The 19,419-nt window shown below is 43.8% G+C and overlaps 1 long non-coding RNA gene across 1 annotated transcript in view; it reads right to left on the reverse strand.

The window, feature by feature from the left end:
- Window positions 1-11,266, reverse strand: part of LOC131815732 (uncharacterized) — a 47,177-nt gene extending 35,911 nt beyond the window's left edge. Inside the window, exons 1-2 of the long non-coding RNA XR_009347829.1 lie at window positions 10,919-11,266; window positions 1,574-1,723 (exon numbers count right to left, since the gene is read on the reverse strand). This is a non-coding gene — a long non-coding RNA (uncharacterized LOC131815732). The remainder of the gene's footprint in view (window positions 1-1,573; window positions 1,724-10,918) is intronic.
- Window positions 11,267-19,419: the final 8,153 nt, after the last annotated feature.

Genomic DNA, 19,419 nt, shown 5'->3' on the forward strand with positions numbered 1-19,419 from the left:
TGAGAAGATAGTGGAGTGACATCTTTGTTAGGAAAAAAACTACTAGCCTAGATTTCTAAACATAGAGAAAATATCTTTCAAAAAAAAAAAAAAACAACAACAACAACAAAAAAGGACCTTTTAAGACATATGACAGCCAAAAGAAGTCACCACCAGCAAGCCACCAAGATAATGAAGTCTTCAAGTAGGTTTTTCAGGCAGCATGAAAATTATATCAAAAGAAAATTTTAATATACAGAAAGGAAGAGCCCCAGAAATAGCAAATATGTGAGTAAATATAAAAGTTTTGTTTTGTTATTATTTAGGTCTCCTTAAAAGGTAATTGATAGTTTAAAGCAAAACTGATACATTCATGCTGTGATTCCTAGTATATGCAGAAGTAAAATGTATGACAGCAAAAGCACCAAGACCAGGAGCAGAGAAATGGAAGGCTAGTGGTGTAAGGTTCTTTCAGCATAAGTGAAGTGGTATATTATTTCTTGAAGGTAAACTGTGATAAGTTAAATGTCTACATTTTAAATCCTAAAGCAACCACTAAAAGAACAAAAAGGTTTAATTAATAAGCAAATAAATGTGATAAAATGAAATCGTAAAATGAATACTTATTTCATACAAAAGCAAAAGGAGGGTAGGAACAAAGAATAGATGGCACAAATAGAAAACCAGTCACAAAATGGTATTTTTAAATCTAACACATCAATAGGCACCCCAATTAAAAGGCAGAGATTGTCAGATTGGATAAGAAAGCAAGGCACAACTATATGCTCTCTACGGGGAATCCACTTCAAATATAAAGAACAATTTAGGTTAAAAGTAAAAGCACGGAAAAAGATACACTAAAACTAAACAAAAGAATGCAGGAGTTGCTATAAAATACCAGACAAATTCTAGAGCAGGAATATTACCAGGGGTAAGGATCATTTCATAATAATAAAGGAGCAAATTCATAATCATCAGTATTGGTACAGCTAACAACAGAGCTTCAAAATACATAAAGCATACTGCCATTATTCACAGGCAACATAATTGGGTATATAGAACCCCCAAAAAGATGTAGAGAAGAACTATTAGTACAAATAAGTAATTTACCAAAGTCACTGGATACACAGTCAATATCTGATCTCTTCCATTTTAGCCATTCTGGTGGGCGTATAATAGTATCACACTGTGGTTTTAATTTATATTTCTAGGATGACATTTTTTAAAAAGATTTATTTATTTATTTGAGAGAGAGAGAGAGTGGGGGGAGGGTCAGAGAGAGGGAGACAAGCTGAGCAGTAAGCCCAATGCGAGGCTCGACCCCATGACCCTGAGGCCATGACTTGAGCCAAGAGCAAGAGTAAGACACTTAACCGACTGAGCCTCCCAGGCACCTCTCCAGAATGACATTTTAATATACTTACTGACTATTGAGAAATTTTCTTTAGTAATGTACAATTCTTTCACCTATTTTTCTATTGGGTTGTCTGTCTTTTTCCTGTATTGATTTGTAGGAGTTCCTTCTGTATTCTGTATATGACTCCTTTGACAGCTTACCTATGACAAATATTTTCTTCCACTCTCTGTGGCTTACCTGTTCACTTTCATTCCAGTTGTAAATTTACTACCTTCGTGATTGTTTTGCTCTGCTTGGTGATTCTGGAACTGGACTCTGAAGATGATATTTCTCCTGTGCCAGCTGGCTTGATGATGTGTTTTGTCAGCAGAAGATACTGGAGGCTCACTGCAAGGATGGAAGAGGAAGAGTTACTTATTTTCTTCTGTTGTTATATTTTTGCATGGAACACCAAACGGAGCAGTGCACAGAAGTCCAGGCTTGTTTACCACGGTGGTGAATACTTTCCAGCCATTCCCTTTGTTCCTGCAGTAGCTGACAGAGTATTCTTGAAGCAGCCATGCCCCTCTTCAGAGATCTGAATCTTAGCCTAATGGGGTGGGGGGTGCTCTCCTCCTAAGCTTTACCCCCCCCCAAAGATTTTATTTATTTATTTGACAGAGAGAGAGAGAGAGCACAAGTAGGCATAGAGGCAGGCAGAGAGAGGGGGAAGCAGGCTCCCTGCTGAGCAGAGAGCCCAATGCGGGGCTTGATCCCAGGACCTTGGGATCATGACCTGAGCTGAAGGCAGAGGCTTAACCCACTGAGCCACCCAGGTGCCCCTAAGCTTTTTTTTTTTTTTTTTTTTTTTAAGATTTATTTATTTATTTGAGAGAGAGAAGAAAGTGTGTGAGTGGGGGGCAGAGGGAGAGGGAGGGAAGACGGCACCCCAGTGAGCAAGGAGCCTAATGCAGGGCTTGAATTCACGACTTGGATCTCAAGACCTGAGCTGAGATCAAGAGTCAGATGCTTAATAGACTGAGCCACCCAGGTGCTCCAAACATAAAATCTTAAAAAGAAGAAAACTGGGGCACCTGGGTGGCTCAGTCCGTTAAGCGTCTGACTCTTGATTTCTGCTCAGGTCATGATCTCAGGGTCATGGGATCGAGCCATGTGTCGGGCTCTACACTCAGCAAGGAGTCTGCTTCTCTCTCTCTCCCTCTCCCTCTGCCCCTTCACACCCAACACATGCTCCCACTCTCTTTCTCTCTCAAATAAATAAATAAATCTTTAAAAATAAAAAAAGATTTTATTTTTAAGTAATCTTTTCACCCAACACAGGGCTCAAACCCACAACCCTGAGATCAAGAGTCACATGCTCCACCAACTGAGCCAACCAGGCACCCCGAAGTGTTTAGACTCCCTCCTTGTTCATTTTTCCCTTAACCCTGAGGTCATAGCTGCTTCCTGCACTTACGACCTTTATTATATCTTATTATATCTTAGCACTCTCCTTTACCCTTTTAGATCACCTTTTTCCTTTTCTTTGTATTCTATTTCTTTATATTAAATATCTCTGCTCATGTTAATTGGTATCATTTTGGTCTCCTGACTGGATGCTGATTTACACTCTCTTGATAGTGGCATTTGGTGAATGAAAGTTCTTAATCCCAACATGCTTTGACAGCTTTGTTGAGAATCAGTTGGTTCCATATGCGTTGGTGTAGTTCTGGGCTTTCTATTTTGTTCCATTGATCTATGTAGTTATCTTCACACCAGCACCACACTGTCTTGTTTACTGTAGCTGTATAATAAGGTCTTGAAATCACATAGTTTAAGTTTTCCAACTTTGCTCTTTTCTATGCTGTTTTGGCTCACTAGGTCCTTTGAATTTTCATATAAATTTTAGAAACAGCTTGCCAATTTCTATAAAAATGACTTCTGATATTTTATTATGAATTTTGTTAAATCTCTAGGTCAATCTGGTTTAAACTGACATCTTTTTTTTTTTTTTTAAAGTAGGCTCCACACCCATTGTGGGGCTTGAACTCACAACCCTGAGATCAAGAGCCACATGCTCCAGTGACTGAGCCAACCAGGTGCACCAAACTGATATTTTAACACTATTGAATCTTCTGATCCATGAACATTGTGTTGGTCTGCTCAGGCTGCCATAACAAAATACCATCGACTGAGTGGTTTAAACAACACAAATTTCTTTCTCACAGCTCTGGAACCTGGAAAGCCCAAGATCAAGGGGCGGGCAAGGCAGGTTTCATTCTTTTTTAAATTTTTAAAAGAACTTTGTTTATTTACTTGAGAGAAAGAGAGCAAGAGCAGAGGAGAAGGGCAGAGGGTGAGAGAGAAGCAGACTCCCCACCGAGGAGGGAGCCCAAGGCAGGGCTCCATCCCAGGATCCTCTGACCTGAGGTGGACAATGACCTGAGCTGAAGGCAAATATTTAACCAACTGAGCCCCCCAGGAGCCCCAGCATTGCCATTTTAGGACATCTTTCAAAATGTTTTCCATGACATTGTCATGTCCTTTTACAACCAAATAATCATGAACATTTTTATGTTATTATGTTATTATTATCTGACATTATTTTTAGTGGTCATGTAAAATTCCATTGTATGAATAACCACAATAAAATTAACTTCATATTACATTTACATTTATCTTTTTAATTTCAATCTCATAGCTGTCCGTTCACTGGAATCCCTTTTCAACTTTTTTCCCCTTTGTTCTATTACATTTCCTCTCGGTTTAGGGTAGTCCACGGATTTACTTGGACGAGCTCCCCATCAGCCTCTGAGATGTAGTCATAAACGTTTCACAACACAGGCCCCAGGGGGAGTCCTGGGGTCTGCTCCTGGAGCTGCTCCTCCAAGTAAGAGCCATTCATTCCATGTTCTTCTGAAATGTTTGTTCAACAAACTCTGCAACCACTAAGTGTACATCCATCCTCCAACACCGTTCTAAGTATGTGTGGGAAGCTAATTCCATTCAATGATTTCTTGTTGAGGTTAAACCCTTAGAGAGCCATTTGTAGACCATACTTGGTCTACAAGTGGACCCTTCGAAACCCCTCCTGGATCCTTTGGGATTTCACCCACTGCATGTACTTCACTACTAACAGCTTGCACTGATGACTTTCAGAGGATTGACCTTGGGCACCAAAGCTGCTGCACTAGAATTTAACACTTTCCCCTGGGCAGCCTATGCCAATGACTAAGTGATCTGAGGGCATAAATACCTGGTAGCTTTGATTCAGGGTAGCAAGCTCTCAAGTATAATTTGGACCCCGGAGCTCCCCATGGGATCAGGCTGAGTCTGGGACCTGAAATCTCACCTTTGCTTGGTTTCTTCCCTTCCCTATCCTGCTTCTGCCATCCCCCTATAGTTGTCTTCTGACAGCTGTTACTTTATAAACCCTTGTCACCTGAATCCTCGGCCCAGGCTCTTCTTTTGGTAGAACCTCGTCTAAAGACAGCATTCAAAAAGTACTGTAGGCATCACTCAGAGGAGGCTCCTTCCCACCGTCACCCCCACTACCATCCCCCACCTTCCAGACCCAAGGAAACTGGTGTGCCAAACTTCAGAACAACTTGATATCTAAACATCTATGCTCGCACTGTAGGGGCCTACTTAGCCAGAGCTAAGTTTAACCATCTCGGTTAAACAGCCATTGTGTTGTTTGTGCAGTAAAACTTAAACTGACCCTGCCCTCGCCTCCACACCAGAGGAACTTGCTAAAAAGCAAGTCTGGGAAACCAGTAAAATATGGTCAACCAGTCCCTGATAACAGAGCCCAAATACAAGGGCAGGTCAGGTCAGGTGGAGACTTCCAATCAGTAAAACACTCATACTATTTCCCTAACTGCCAAAGAATGTGGGCCCCGCATTTTGGGCGCCAATTCTGACCAAGGTGATAGGCTAGTTCAAATAGCTACTATAGGGTGAATTGTAATTCCATTGGGCACCCTTGTGTGACCTAGCATGACTATGCAACTTTCTCTGTGTGCTACAATCTCATTGGCCAACCACATGGCCTTTGCTCTATAAAAGCTAGTCTGTGAGGCTGGGTGGGCCTCCATAAGAGATAGCCAAGACCCGTCGGTCTGATTCTCGATGCTGGCACGAAATAAAGCTTTGCTTGACATTCGCTTTGTATCAGTCTTGCTCCTTTGATCACGGACCCCATCAGCACAAAAAATAAATAAATAAATAAATAAATAACAGGTGTTTTTATCCACCTTACAAAAGAATTCACAACAGGGTCCTAAATATAGGGAACTCCACTTGCATGCTCACAATAAAATTACACAATCTTACCCCCAAAATTGACCCAAAGCAACTTTTCCAGAAATAATGTATCCCATATAAAGCCATGCCCTGTAAAGCAGCCCCAAAGTGGAGACTTTGAACTCCCTCTCTGTGAAAGTGCTTTCTCCTGGGGCCCCCTGGTAAGTTTCTGAGTCCTTCGCTCAGCCCCCTCCTTCCGGGTCTGAAGGGAGTTGCCATGGTGACCGTGGGCCTTTGACCTCTAGAGTAGCTCAGGCTCTGAAGAAAGGCCTTCTGCCAGCCCGGCTAAGAAGCAGGGAGCTCAGATGCAAATGGCATTCCCCTTGGTCAACCACGCACATATTCAACTAGTTTAGCCTCCAAGATGTGAGGAAAGTACTCAGACAACAGACAACTTCACAAGCCGGGGAGCTGACACCGGGCTCACCCTGCTACTGCAGAGAAGCAGCCTTAACAATACACCTCACCCTGAGCCCGATCCAGACAGTCGCTGCATGCAAAGAAAGGCCATCCTCGGGGAGGCGGGTTGGGGCTGAATGGCGCTAATTAATTTATTATTGGAGTTCGCTGATACAAAGAGAGGGTCACTACAAATGTAAATGATGCTGTTTTTATCCCAGGATCTAAAGCCACTTAACCAAGGAAATGAAAGCTATCTCACATTTGTTTAATTAGCTCATTTGAATAGAAGAGAGGCCAGGGAGGGACAAAAAAGGCCTGAACTCAGGAACTTGCCCGCAGGAATCATTCATCCGCCCCCTTGACAGGGAAGCCCTGCTGAACACTTTCCTCAGTACTTGTTTTTAAATATTATTAATATTTGCAATTATAAAAATAGTCTGTGCTCATTGTCACAAGGCAAACAATACAGAATTTATTTTAAGTTACTGTCTCCCCTCCAATTCCAGTCAGTTGAGGCAATCAGTGTTAACATCTTGGAGCATACAGCCTTCCATCACTTCCTTTGTGACCATTTCAACGTAACTAACCATTCCCCAGCATGTCCTCCCCCTCTGCCTCACCTTCTTTAAAGCTGTTCCTGCTTCTCAACATTATATCATGCAGACTTCTCCACATCATCATCTATGGATCTAATTAACTCTTTAATACCTCCATAATCTTCCATAAATACTATAATTTATTCAACAGGCAACAAGCCCCTATTGATGGACAATTCTGATTATATCCAGCTTTTGTTGCTGTAAATAGGGTCTGTCTTTTGTGTGCATATAGACATAACTTATTGTATACATACGATATTGTATGTCTCATTACCTACATTGTATATAGCTTACATATATGTATATTGATATTATTATTTCTATAAGATACATTCTCAAAGTTGGAATCAGATGATGTGTTCATTTTACTTCTAACAGTCACCTTGAGATTACTTTTTCAAAAAGGCTTAGCAATTCACATAGTCTCTGTTTACCCACGCACTTGACAACACTGGATGTTATCAATCTTTAATTTTCGCCAATCTGATGAGTGAAACCGGTACTAATTATTGTTTTCTTTTGCGTTTCCCTGACTACAAATAGAGTTGAGTGTCTTTTCATATGCTTGTCGGGCATTTGTATTCTTTCATCTGTAAAATGTTTATTCATATCCTTTGTCTGTTTTTTTTTAAGTTTTGTCTTTTCCGTATAAGGTTATACACTCACAATATTATTTATGTCTGTCACAGGTATAATCATTGTTAGTTTGGGGGCTTAGTACAACTTGATCCATTTTGTCCCTTCCCAGTCAGTTTCACTTGCAAATGTCAGCTCTCTCCGTTTTTTCCAAGTCAATGGTCGAAGGAGTTGGGCTGGGGGAAAGCACACTGACTACAGAAAAGAACAGAGAGGAGGTTCAAGTCACCAGAGCAGTAAGTTTGTGCTAGGAGGCGGGGAAAACCAAGTTGAAGAAAACTGAGCATCTATAATACTCTTATATTTGGAGGAGAGAAATGAGTAGCTTTTCCAGAATTCAATCTCCTTGTTCTGCTTTATTTTCTTTTAAAATTTTATTTTATTTGTTTAAGAGAGAGAGACCACAAACAGGGGGAGCAGCAGAGGGAGAGGGAGAGCAGACTCTTCTCTGAGGAGCCCAGCATGGCGCTCGATCCCAGGACCCTGGGATCGTGATCTGAGCTGAAGGCAGACTCTTAACCGACTAAGCTACCAGGTGCCCCTGCTTTTTTTTAAAAGATTTTATTTTTAAGTCATCTCTGCACCCAACATGGGGCTTGAACTTACAACCCTGAGATCAAGAGTCACATGCTCTACCAGCTAAGCCAGCCAGGAGCCCCTCTTTGTTGTGCTTTAAATGCTCCTCCTCCTCCTCTTGGAATAGAATCCTTCTCCCATATCCCTTTATCTAGCTCACTCTTACTCATTTCTCAAAACTCAGCTCAAGTATCACCTCCTCTGTCAGCCTTCCTCCATCCACCCACTAGCTGACCTAGATGCCCCTCCTACGTATAGTACTATTCTAGCTCTCATCACATCACCTCATAACCCCCTGGTCGGCTTGTCATTCCCTGTCCACTCTAGACTGATCGCCTTTAGAACAAGACTCCCTTTGGATCACCTGTCCATTCCTGGGGCGAGCACCTTTGTGAGTGCTTTGTTTGTTCAAAGAATAGCTTGTACAAATTTAGCAAATTTTTCTTCAGCACCACTGTGGCAGGGGCTATAGGGGTGAGGGAAGAATTCTAACGCATGATCCCTGATATCACAGTAGTTAACATCTAGCTGAGCACAGTAACTCAGTAAAATGGAGAGAGTAGCAACTATACTTCAGTAGAAGAGTATGTAACTGAGAATAGAAATGGGATAGAAGCCCTGGATAAAGGGGTACAGGGGAAGAGTCATGGAGGACGTGGGACTTGTTCTGGATTGTGATGGGTTGGGTGAGATTCGGATAAGGAGTAAGAAGAAACAAGGGCAGCCAGGCAGGGGCAGCAATGGACAAAGACTGGGACTGGGAAAGAGCACGTGGTGATTATGTGACAGCAGGGAGGCTCAAGTGACCAGAGCAGAGAGTGTGCTGGAGGAGGAGGAAACTTGCCTGGGAGAGCAGCGTGTGGCTTCCAGCAAGGACTTTCTGGATTACTACAAATGGGCATGTTGCCTCCCCAGACCTTGTTGGCTGATTACGGCACTCTGCCACATCCTCTAGAGATATGTTCACATGCCTCTGTCACTAAATTGTAAGCTCCTGGTCTGGAGTGGGTTTGCAAAATAATGCCCCACCCCCACCACCACACACACACAAAGATGCCCATATCCTAATCTCCAGAACCTGTGAATATTCTGCATTATGTGGCATTATGTGGCAGAAGGGAATTAAGGTTGTTAATCAGCTGACCTAAAACCAGATTATTCTGGATTATCTGGGTGGGTCCAATATAATCACATGGGTCCTTAAAAATGGCAGAGAAAGGCAGAAGAAAGGAGGCAGAGGGAGCTGTGACTCCTGGAGAAGGCCCGAGGGATACAGTGTGAGGATTCAGCTCACCTTCGGCTTTGAAGGTGGAGGAAGGAGCCAGCAAGCCAAAGTGCTCAGACAGGCTCCAAATGCTGGAAAAGGCAAGGAAGTAGATTCTCGCCAGAGCCTCCAGAGAGGAAAAGAGCAGTGTAGGCATCTTGATGTTAGCCTAAGGAGACCTGTTACAGCCTTCCGACATACAGGACCATACTGTAATAAACACGTACTGTTGAAGCTGTGAAGTTGGACACAATTTGTTACAGCAGCAAGAGGAAACCAACAGGGGCGCCTGGGTGGTTCTGTCAGTTGAGCCACTGCCTTTGGCTCACGTCATGATCCTGGGGTCCTGGGATCGAGCCCCGCATCAGGCTCCTTGCTCAGTGGGGAGCCTGCTTCTCTCTCTGCCTCTGCCTGCCACTCTGCCTGCTTGTGCTCTCTCTCTCTCTGACAAATAAATAAATAAATAAAATCTTAAAAAAAAAAAAAAAAGAGGAAACTAACACAGGAGAGACCATGTCTCGGCTGAATTTGCATACACATGTAACCTAGCTCTGTTTTGGTGCTTAATAAATGCTCCCTTAATGCAATTGCATTAAGAATTCCTGACTCAACATCCCTCCCAGGAAACATGCAGCAAACTCTATCAATATCCGTGGGCTTAGAGCCACGTGCTCTAGGTCAGTTTGCTCTCAACACAGATTTTGCTTTTGCTATTATAAAATAACACTAGAGCAAACATCTTTCTTCTGTTTTTGAAATGGTTTGCTTATCCTAAGCAGATTTCCTGGGTCGAAGATGATGGACAGTGTTGATGGCTCTTGATCCATTTAGCCAACCTACTTTCCAGAGGGTTCAAGCTGATACACACCCTTACTTGTAACCAAGCACCATCCTCTACCACAAATGGGCCCAGCAGGGCCCTCATGCATGGCCTCTCCACTGCACATTAAAGCTTTTCCTGCTTTCATATCGACTGTGTAAGTTTGGGCCCCTGAACCTCACTGGGGCTCTCTCACACTGAGCAGAGATCCTGGACATTTTGCTGTGGTGGCCTTCCTGGTGGCAAGAGCAACTTCTCCACAGCCACGAGGAACATTCCTTAGGGATAATGCTGGTCCAGGAGGGAGCAACCTGACACATCCCTAGTTTATTTTTAGTCAGCAATTACAATGGGATAATTTTTTTTTTTTTAAGAGTTGCAAGAACTGATCTGCCTATGTTCAGGAAGCTGGTAATTTTCCAGTGTCCCCAAAGAGGCAGCCTGGGAACTGGGGAGTGACTGGCCCCAGAGGGAGAAGCTGGTTGATTTAAAGGTCTGATTCTTTTTTCCTCTTTGCAGTAGAGTGGGTGGGGTGTTTTTGTTCGCAATAACTCTTTTGTTTACTGTGCTAATAAGAGCATTCTGGAAGCATTTTTGCACCTGCTTTGCACTCGCAGGACACAGAACTGCAGGCTTCATCTTCCTTTAAGGAATGACTGTCTTTCCACTTTAGGAGAAAAATCACACAAATAAAACTTTGCTTGCCTCCACTTTATCACTCACAGAAGTCTTACTGCACTTAGGGGAGGAGGATGTTGTTCAAGCATGGGCCAGCAACCAAGTAGGGATGGGTTCAACAGGACCTCCTAAAGCACTGGGAACTGGAGGCTCCTGGGAAAGCGGGCAGTTCCCATCTCGGGCTCTTGGAGTGCGCAGGCAGTCTGGTGGCTCGTCCCTCTTTTTGGTCTCTGTTCTTTCACCCTGCCCAGCTTTTAGGAGGCCAGCAGAAGGTCCGACTGCCCCAGAGGCTCCTCCTGGGGCTCTGTCAGGCCCAAACGTACCTTGGTTTTGCCTTCAGAGGCTTCATACGGAGAATGGAAAAAGCCAGAGGTCTTCACTGTAGTCCTGCTCCTCCTCAGACCTTCCCTCATGACTGAGTCTCCGGTCCCCAGGGCCTCAGGCTCCCTCTCTGTGAAATGGCCAAACAATCTTGCTTCCCAGGGAGCGAGCACATGGTGTGCCTGGGGTCGGGGGAAGAGCAACAAATATTTATAAATCCCTCACTGAGGTGGCAGCTGAAACAGCTGACGGAGCAAAGCCCGACCTCAGTCAGGTCCCGGACCTCCACGGAGCCTGTTTCTTCCTGCCACCTCCCGCCTGCCCCCTGACAGAGCAGGGCTGACCTCCAGCCTCGTGGTGGGGCCCAAGGCAAATTCCCAGCCCATGAATTTCCTTTGGCACTTTGAGGCTCCCCCAGGAGGATTCATGAGACCGCAGCAGGAAATGAGGAACATATTTTTAAATCAGAAGGGGAAGCAATGTCTTTGTGTCAGATAAGTGGCCTGGATCCAGGGCTGAGAGACTGGGGCGCATTTCTCTTCACAGACAGCAGGTGCTCTTCTAGATGTGGTTATGGCAACAAAATAAATGATGGATAATTGCTTTTGTGACAACTTGCCAATTAAATTAGACTCAGCAGAATAACATAATGACAATTTGTTATGCTCCGGTGGGCACTAACATACCAATCATAATTAAATGCTATGACTGAAATAGAATACCGCTCGACGCAGGAATATATAACCCCAATTCCCTTTCCGTGAAACATTATAGGTTGAGGCTTGATTTTAATTTCGGAAAGATAATGGCATTAGTGCACATCCAAGTGGGCTTGTGGAGAGGCCTGTGGCGAGAGAGATGGGCCTGAGTGGGAAGACTAGGTCTGTGAGGAAATGCCCCCAGGGGCTGAACTCCAAGGTCAGGCGGAAGAGCCAAGGAGCCCCTTGAGGTGAAGACAGTGCTTCACGGGCTGTGGATGTGCCTGGTCCTGTCGGCCCAGCTGGCGAAGGAGAGGAGGAGGCCTTTGCTGACAGCTTCTGCAGTAACAGCGCCTGTGCTGTGGCAGCTCTGAGACCTCCACACCGGAATGTTCCAGAAGCAGGCACATCCTTGAATGAGAAGCCGCAGTGCACACTTCATGACAAAAGTGCACTGAAGGCCTACTTTGTGCCAGGCATGTTTCAGCATTCTTCATCCATAAGGCACTTTCTCCGCACATCCCTTAACTCAAGTGAGGAACCAGCCTCGGAGATAAGGGACCTACTTAAAGTCACAGTAAATTCAAACCCAGATCCTCTGTCTTTGAAGTCACTTTCCCTGTTTCCAAGATGTTCTTCCTGGCTAGATGGGGCAGTTATGCCAATAAACATGAGGGAAAGAAACAGCAGAGAGAAGCACAGAAGCAGGCCAGGTCTCACCACCTGTCTCCAAATACGCCACCCTCCCAGCTCCCAGCATAGAGAGCAGCTGACCCAATGAGGGCCAATCAGTCTCCCTCTGGGAACTTAGCAATTGAGCCACAGCAGTTCCATAAAATGGTAACAAATGTACTCATCTGTCTCAGTCTGTTTGAGCTGCTATAACAGAACACCATAGACTGGGCCCTTTCCAAACAACAGAAATTTACTTCTCACAGATCTGAGGTCTGGGAAGTCCAAGATCAAGGTGCCTCTAGATGCAGTGTCTGACGAGAATCACTTCCCTGTTCATAGACAGTTGGGTTCTCACTGTGGGTCCCTTTTATGAGGGCATTAATCCCACTCACAAGGGCTCCCCCCTCATGATCTAATTAGTTCCCAGAGGCCCCCACTTCCAAATACCAACACACTGAGGACTGGTGATTAGGATTTCAATAGACAAATGGGGGGTGGGGGGGACAAACTTTCAGTCCATAACAACATTGATTTTAAAGAAGCTTCTCTTGGGGGGTGCCTGAGTGGCTCAGTCAGTTAAGCAACGGACTCTTGATCTCAGCTCAGGCCTTGATCTCAGGGTCATGAGTTCAAGTCCTGCACTGAGCCAACTTTAAAAAAAAAAAAAAACAGCTTTTCTGTATTATAATATACATACTATACACACAACAACACAAAAAGGGCTATAACTTAACTATCAAAAACTTGACCCAAACTGGATATTCTGATAATAATAAATATTAGGTCCTCAAGTTTTAATATCTTTATTGATGCATTAATTCCAAGCCATTCCATAAAAGATTTGAAGTGGTTTTTAAAAAATCAAGTAACAGGGTGCCTGGCTGGCTCTGTCAGTAGAGTGTGCTTGATCTCAGGGTCATGGGTTAAAGTCCTGTATTGACCTAGAGCTTATGTTTTAAAAAAAAAAAAATCAGGTAACAATCACTTGTTTGCTTTTTTAAAATTTAGGAGTTCCTGTAGAGGTAAAAGGGATGGTTGAGGTTTCCTTTCTCTCTTTCTCTTTTTTTTTCTTTTTGTAAGATTTTATTTATTCATTGGACAGAGAGAAATCACAAGTAGGCAGAGAGGCAGGCAGAGAGAGAGGAGGAAATAGGCTCACTGCCAAACAGAGAGCCCAATGTGGGGCTCGATCCCAGGACCCTGAGATCATGACCTGAGCCAAAGGCGGAGGCATAACCCATTGAGCCACCCAGGTGCCCCTCCTTTCCCTCTTTCTCTTAAAAACTTTACTGAGGTATTTAAAAAATAAATAATGCAAAAACAAATCATATAATACCAAGATGTTTATAATGAAAATCCACCCTCATCTGCCCCATTCTCCTCCAATGACCACTGACATCAACTTCTATGTATTCCTTGAGCCTTGCTCCCCCGCTTGCATCGTCCTTTGAATGTGGAAGTGGATCCGAGTATACAATGATAGGATATTTGGGATCTGCTTCAAATAATCCACAGGTGGAAGAAGCAAGTGAATGGGATGGAAAAAATGACCAAGAGTTGACGTTGTTGCAACAAGGTGATGGGACTATAGGGGTTCATTGCACTATTGCCTGCTCTTCACTTTTTACGAAAGTGACAATTTCTACAATAAGAACTTAAATGCTGTTTTTTAACTGCTTAGAAAATGGACTCATGCTTTATGGAATATTCAACTTTTTTCTTGAACTAACAGCTTCTTGGGGACCTTGTTCCAAATCTGTACAACATAGATCAGCCCCGTTCTTTCTAATGCCTTTCTATTGTATGGATATCCCATCATTTACCCAACCTCTCTTCCCCTGATGGATTATTCTTGTTGTTGTGCCATCACAAATAATGCCAAGTAAACCTACTTGGGCATACGTCTCGTCCCTCTCGAAGGCAGCTTTCTGTATGATCAATTCCAAGAGGTATAATTTCTGGGTCAAAGGGCAAATAGGTTTCAAGTTTAACTGATAATGCCAAATTATTATTCAAAAACATTATTGCAAGTTTCAGCTCCAACTAGGTACCGCTTTTCATCTGCATCCTCCCAAACACTGAGTTCTAGCAATCTGGTTAACCTTTACCAATCTCAAAAGGGAGACTATATCTCATTTTCTGTTGACGTGTATTGTTCTGATTGTTGCTGAGGTTGCGCATCTGTTCATGCTTTCTCTGCCACGTATTTCTTCCTCAGCACATTGTCTATTCATTGCCCTTGTTTGTCCATCTTATTTCTCTTTCTTACTGATTTGTAGCAGCTCTTTATATATTATCAATGTTAACCTTTTGTCTATTATGTATGTTTAAAACATTTTCTTCCGTTCTTTAATTTTTTGTCTGTGGTATTTTTCCTCATACAGCAGTTGTTGTTTGTTCATATAGTCAGAACTATCATTCTTTCTCTGCTGTCTTCTGGGTTTTGTGTCATGCTCAAGGAGTCCCTATATTTTCTTCTAGTACTTTCATAGTTTCACTTTTTATTTTTAGATCTTTAGTTCACTTGAGATTTATATGGGCCATGGTGTCAGATAGAGAATTAAATTTAAAATTCCCCTGAAATTCACAACCCATTCCCAACACTATCTATCCTGTTCTCACTGATGTCAAATGCTATCTTTGTCATATACTTAATGCCCATATATATGCCAATTGTTCCTAGACTCTCTGTTGTACTCCCCTGGTTCAACTGCCTAATCCTATACCGGTACCATGCTGCTTTAATTACTGTTGCTTTGTAATACCTCTGATAGTGAGTAGGTAATACTACATCCTGATATTTCAACATTTTATCAGCCATTCTCATGCATTCATCCTTCCAGATGAACTTTATTATCATGTTGTGAAGTTAAAAATTAAAACTGCCATGGGATCTGATTAGAATTGCCTTGACTACATATATATTAAGTTGGGAAGGATGGCCCAAGACTTTTTGTGTGAAAGGGCAAGACAAAAACTATGCATGGATTTCTCACATACCCAGGATGCCATAGCCAGGATCCAGCACAGTCAGGATCAATTCTGGAATGATGCTGCCCCATACACCATGTCGCCCTTTGCTCAGGCTGCTCTATAATCAACTCCTGCTTTTTCTTCCTTTTGAAAGAAATTTGGAATTTTGAAATTCCAAAATTCCTTTTGGAATTCCAACTTCCTTTTAGAATCCAACTCTGATTCCTACCTGCCTATGAGTTATGTATTTCTCTGGCCTTTCAACCACCTCCCATTCTTCTAGCACAGCATGGCTAGTCTTCTCTCTTGCCCATTCTGGAATATGCTCCCTCAATGCAGGGGAGTGGTCCCACCCACTGAAGCTGGCCAGCAGGTTCAGGACTGGATAATATCCTCAATGCCATGGGTAACGAAAGGGAACTGAAGAACCTTCTAGTTCAAACTCCCTCCTCTGAGTTTATTTCCAGAACACAAAGATCATAGGGAAATGACCAGGGGCTTAGACAAAGTTATAGAATAACTGGCTGATTAGGAAAGGCATTTTGAATTTTTTTTTTTGGCAGTAGTAACAAGTAATACCTTTCCCCAGTGTCTACCTTTCCATTCCCTGAAGAGAAGTAGAAAGGAAATATTCTAGGACGATGTTGTCCAAGAATCTACTAGTTTCAGAAAGAGGCTGCCTTCATGGTAACTGGGAAGTTTATCCCAAGCAACCTAAAATGTCTACCATTTCTGATATTAGATTTCCATGAATGTGAGACAGGGTCAGGGCTAGAGTGAGGCAAGTGCCAAATCTGCATTTGTACAATCTTAAGGATGAGTGACTCCTTAAATTTGGGCCTTACTCTGGCCCCAGCTCTGGAGTTTGGATGAGTGGATATTGTGGTTCCTGCCCAGACCCCCTCTGCACCCATTCTAGCTGCGGAGACTATTAGCTGATGATGACTTGGGGCCACATCCCTCACTGGGGATCACTCTAGCACCAGGCAATGGCCTTGCCCAAAATTATACCGCTTCCAGGAAGCAGCCTATAGCCAAGGATTGACTAAGATGGACATGCAAATGCTCGACCTCCTCTTCTCCTTTGGAAGAGCTCTGAAGAGGCATCCCAGTTCCAGAGAGCTAGAGTCTCAGCTCCCACCACCAGTCAAGAAGCACAATGCCTGGTAGGCCTCATCAAGTTCTGGATGCATGAAGGTCCACACTTTGGATATCTCCACAGAGACGGAGCAAACTTACTGTGCTAAGCAAGTGAATCTGAGCAGCTCAAAGGACAGTCCGCTAGGGGTTCTGTCAGTTGAAATCCTCTTCTTTGGGGCCACCCACCCATTACCCAGATGCTGGAATATGGGCTGCTGATGGCTCAGAGCTTCATCCCTCCGCGGAGATTACTTTACCCAAGGTGCATCCTCTCCCAGGGATGGCCCTAGCGATCACTAGCTGATAGAATGATGCAAAGGCCCAGCCCAATTAGCTCCTGACAACTTTGAAGGGCCGTCCTACTTGCAGAGTCCCTGTACAATTAGCAAATATCTCCATGGCAACTGCAACAGGGGACATCTTCCCCTTCTGCCGGGTCCTGCCTGCCTTGCTCCCTTACAGGTGTGTCTCCAGAGAATGCCCCAATGAAGGTTTTACATGCAGCTCTCCATCTCAGAGTCTGACTCCAGGGAACCCAACCTAAGACATCAGCAAACTCAAGCCAAGATATTAGGACACTCCAATGATGCTGACTTGGTTCCTTGACACAAGGGACCCCAACACAGTGACCTACCAATCAACAGTTGTCTGACAAGCATTAGCTCAATCTTCAGGTTGGTTGTTTCTAACCTGTCTCCTCTCACTGGGGTTCAAGGAAATTGAACCTAAGCCACACTTCATTGGTGAATTCCATTCATGTGCCCTTTTTCCTCACTTCAAATCACATGACTCAAGAAAACTTTATATAATAGTAAGGCTTTTAGCAAGACAAGGACAAACCCAGGGACATCTGCTAAGGGAGCACAACCAAGCTTGTTCTTCTGAAAAGAAGGGACGAGAGATTAGCATTTATGATGTCCACAAGGGGTTCAGTGTTATACAGGAATATTTTTAGTAAATGACAGAGAAAAACGTGGAAAACAGGCTGATTGATTGACAGACAACCCAATTTTTAATCTAGACATCTTTAATAAAGTCTGTAATGTACGATTATCAATCTTATCTTACCTGGACTTTTACCTTCACAAGGAGATGCCCTTGATTTTAGAGGCCAGAAATAAGTGGCTTCTTTATCAAAGGGTTTACTGTAAATGGCCAAGCCTGAGCTGACCCCCAGAAGCCAAATCTCCTCACCTTTTCATGGTAAAAGAGTTTTTCTGACTCATAACACTTAGGAAATCAATCTCCTTACATAAATCCTTCCTGGATTTAAACACAAGCAAAATGCAAATGCCATTGGAAACGCTGTTCCAAGAAGCTAAAGTCACAATGGCCCGTTTCATGTGTCAGCAGAACCTAAAGCTCTTTCCACCCAGGATCTTTCTTGGCTCCCTCAACACTTTGAATCAGTGCAGTGCTATTATTATTCCCATTTTGCAGATAAGCAAACTGGAGCTCTGAGAAGCTAAGCAATTCGCCCACAATTACAAAAAGTACATGGTGAGCTAAAGGAAGAGAAGAAAGAGAAAGAGGAAGAGGAGGAGGAGGAAAAGGTGGAGGAGGAATAAGAAAAAGAATGCCTGTCTGACAATGTTATCATATGAACCTAATGAGATTAACTAATACATGCAAAGCCTGTAGCACATTGTGAAATGTCTGATAAACATGATTATTACTATTGTCCCTAAGATGCTGATGTCCTCAGACACATACACACATACACACACTCAGCAGACCCCCACCCCCACCATCTTCCCCACACATGCACAAAGGTCTAGTCAAGAACCACTGCCTTAGTTAATGATGATTTGAATAAATCACTCAATTCCACTGATCTGGTTGCTAAGGACATCATTCTGACGGCCTCAAAGGCAGGCCTCCTGGATTTTATCTCCTTTAACTCATTCTGTGACCTACAAATGGAAAGGACGACAGTAATTCAAATGTGGGAAGGGCCTGGAGAGCCCCCTGATGGCGGGTACCCCTGCCACCACATGGCCAGTCGTGCTGTTGTGATGGAGCGGAAGGCTGTTTGGAAATCATCAAAAATTCTCTCAGGAAGCCCAATTATATTTTTACATCAAGAATCAAAACGCTAGTGCTGCAGACTTCAGCCTATCATTCACAAACCTTTTATCCTGTAATTAAGCCAGATCTGCTGCTGGGCTAATTCTTCCCTGAATGACACCACCCTTTGAGCCAGCCTGTATGTCGGCAGAAGACTTCACTCTGATGATCTATTACACCAATACATCACCGCGGTGAGCTGCCTCTTTAATGATTTATCCATAACACATCATCGGAGTGAGCCACACTCATAATATATTGCTCAATAAGTCTGCGGTGGCCAAGGGGGAAAGCCACAGACAGCGGCCGAGTGCGTGCCCTTACATGGTTGGTGTCAGCACGCAGGGCCCATGCTGGGCTCCCCCTTCCTAAACAATGTTTATATAGGTGGGAGGGCTCTCATGCCAATAGGCTTCTAAAACATGAAGAACCATGACCCTAAGAAAGTCCTATAAATCCTGAGCAGCAGAGCCCCTCAGTAGGGAGTGGGGGCTGCCCTTCTAAGCCTGTCAAGCAAGTAGGAAGCATTTGCTTTAAGCTCTTACTTAGAAGGCTGGGGCCACTGCACTCCACAACTCCAGGGGGCGCCATTCACATTGCCATCTGGGCAAAATGGTGCCCCTGCGAGTTGTGCAACATGCAGCCTGAGCCACCTCACACCACAACCCCGTAGGAGGCCCTACATAGGAGCACAGATTCTGGCATCAGACTGCCTCACCAGAGTCAAGGTTGCGGGACTAATGGTCCTATTCATGGCGTTTATGAGACGGAACAGGATGGTATACACAGAGCACCTATGACACAGTGAGCCCTCCATGTGAGCACGACGGGTAGCAACCCTAATGAGTCCTGAGAGCAGGAAGCCTGGAGGTCCAGGCTGGGGAGCAGGCAGCCCCTGAGGATTGTGTCTTTCATTCCAGGGGATCCTGTGTCACCTTTATGTATCTACA

The sequence above is a fragment of the Mustela lutreola genome, chromosome 15 (assembly GCF_030435805.1).
Source record: "Mustela lutreola isolate mMusLut2 chromosome 15, mMusLut2.pri, whole genome shotgun sequence".
Lineage (NCBI taxonomy): Eukaryota > Metazoa > Chordata > Mammalia > Carnivora > Mustelidae > Mustela > Mustela lutreola.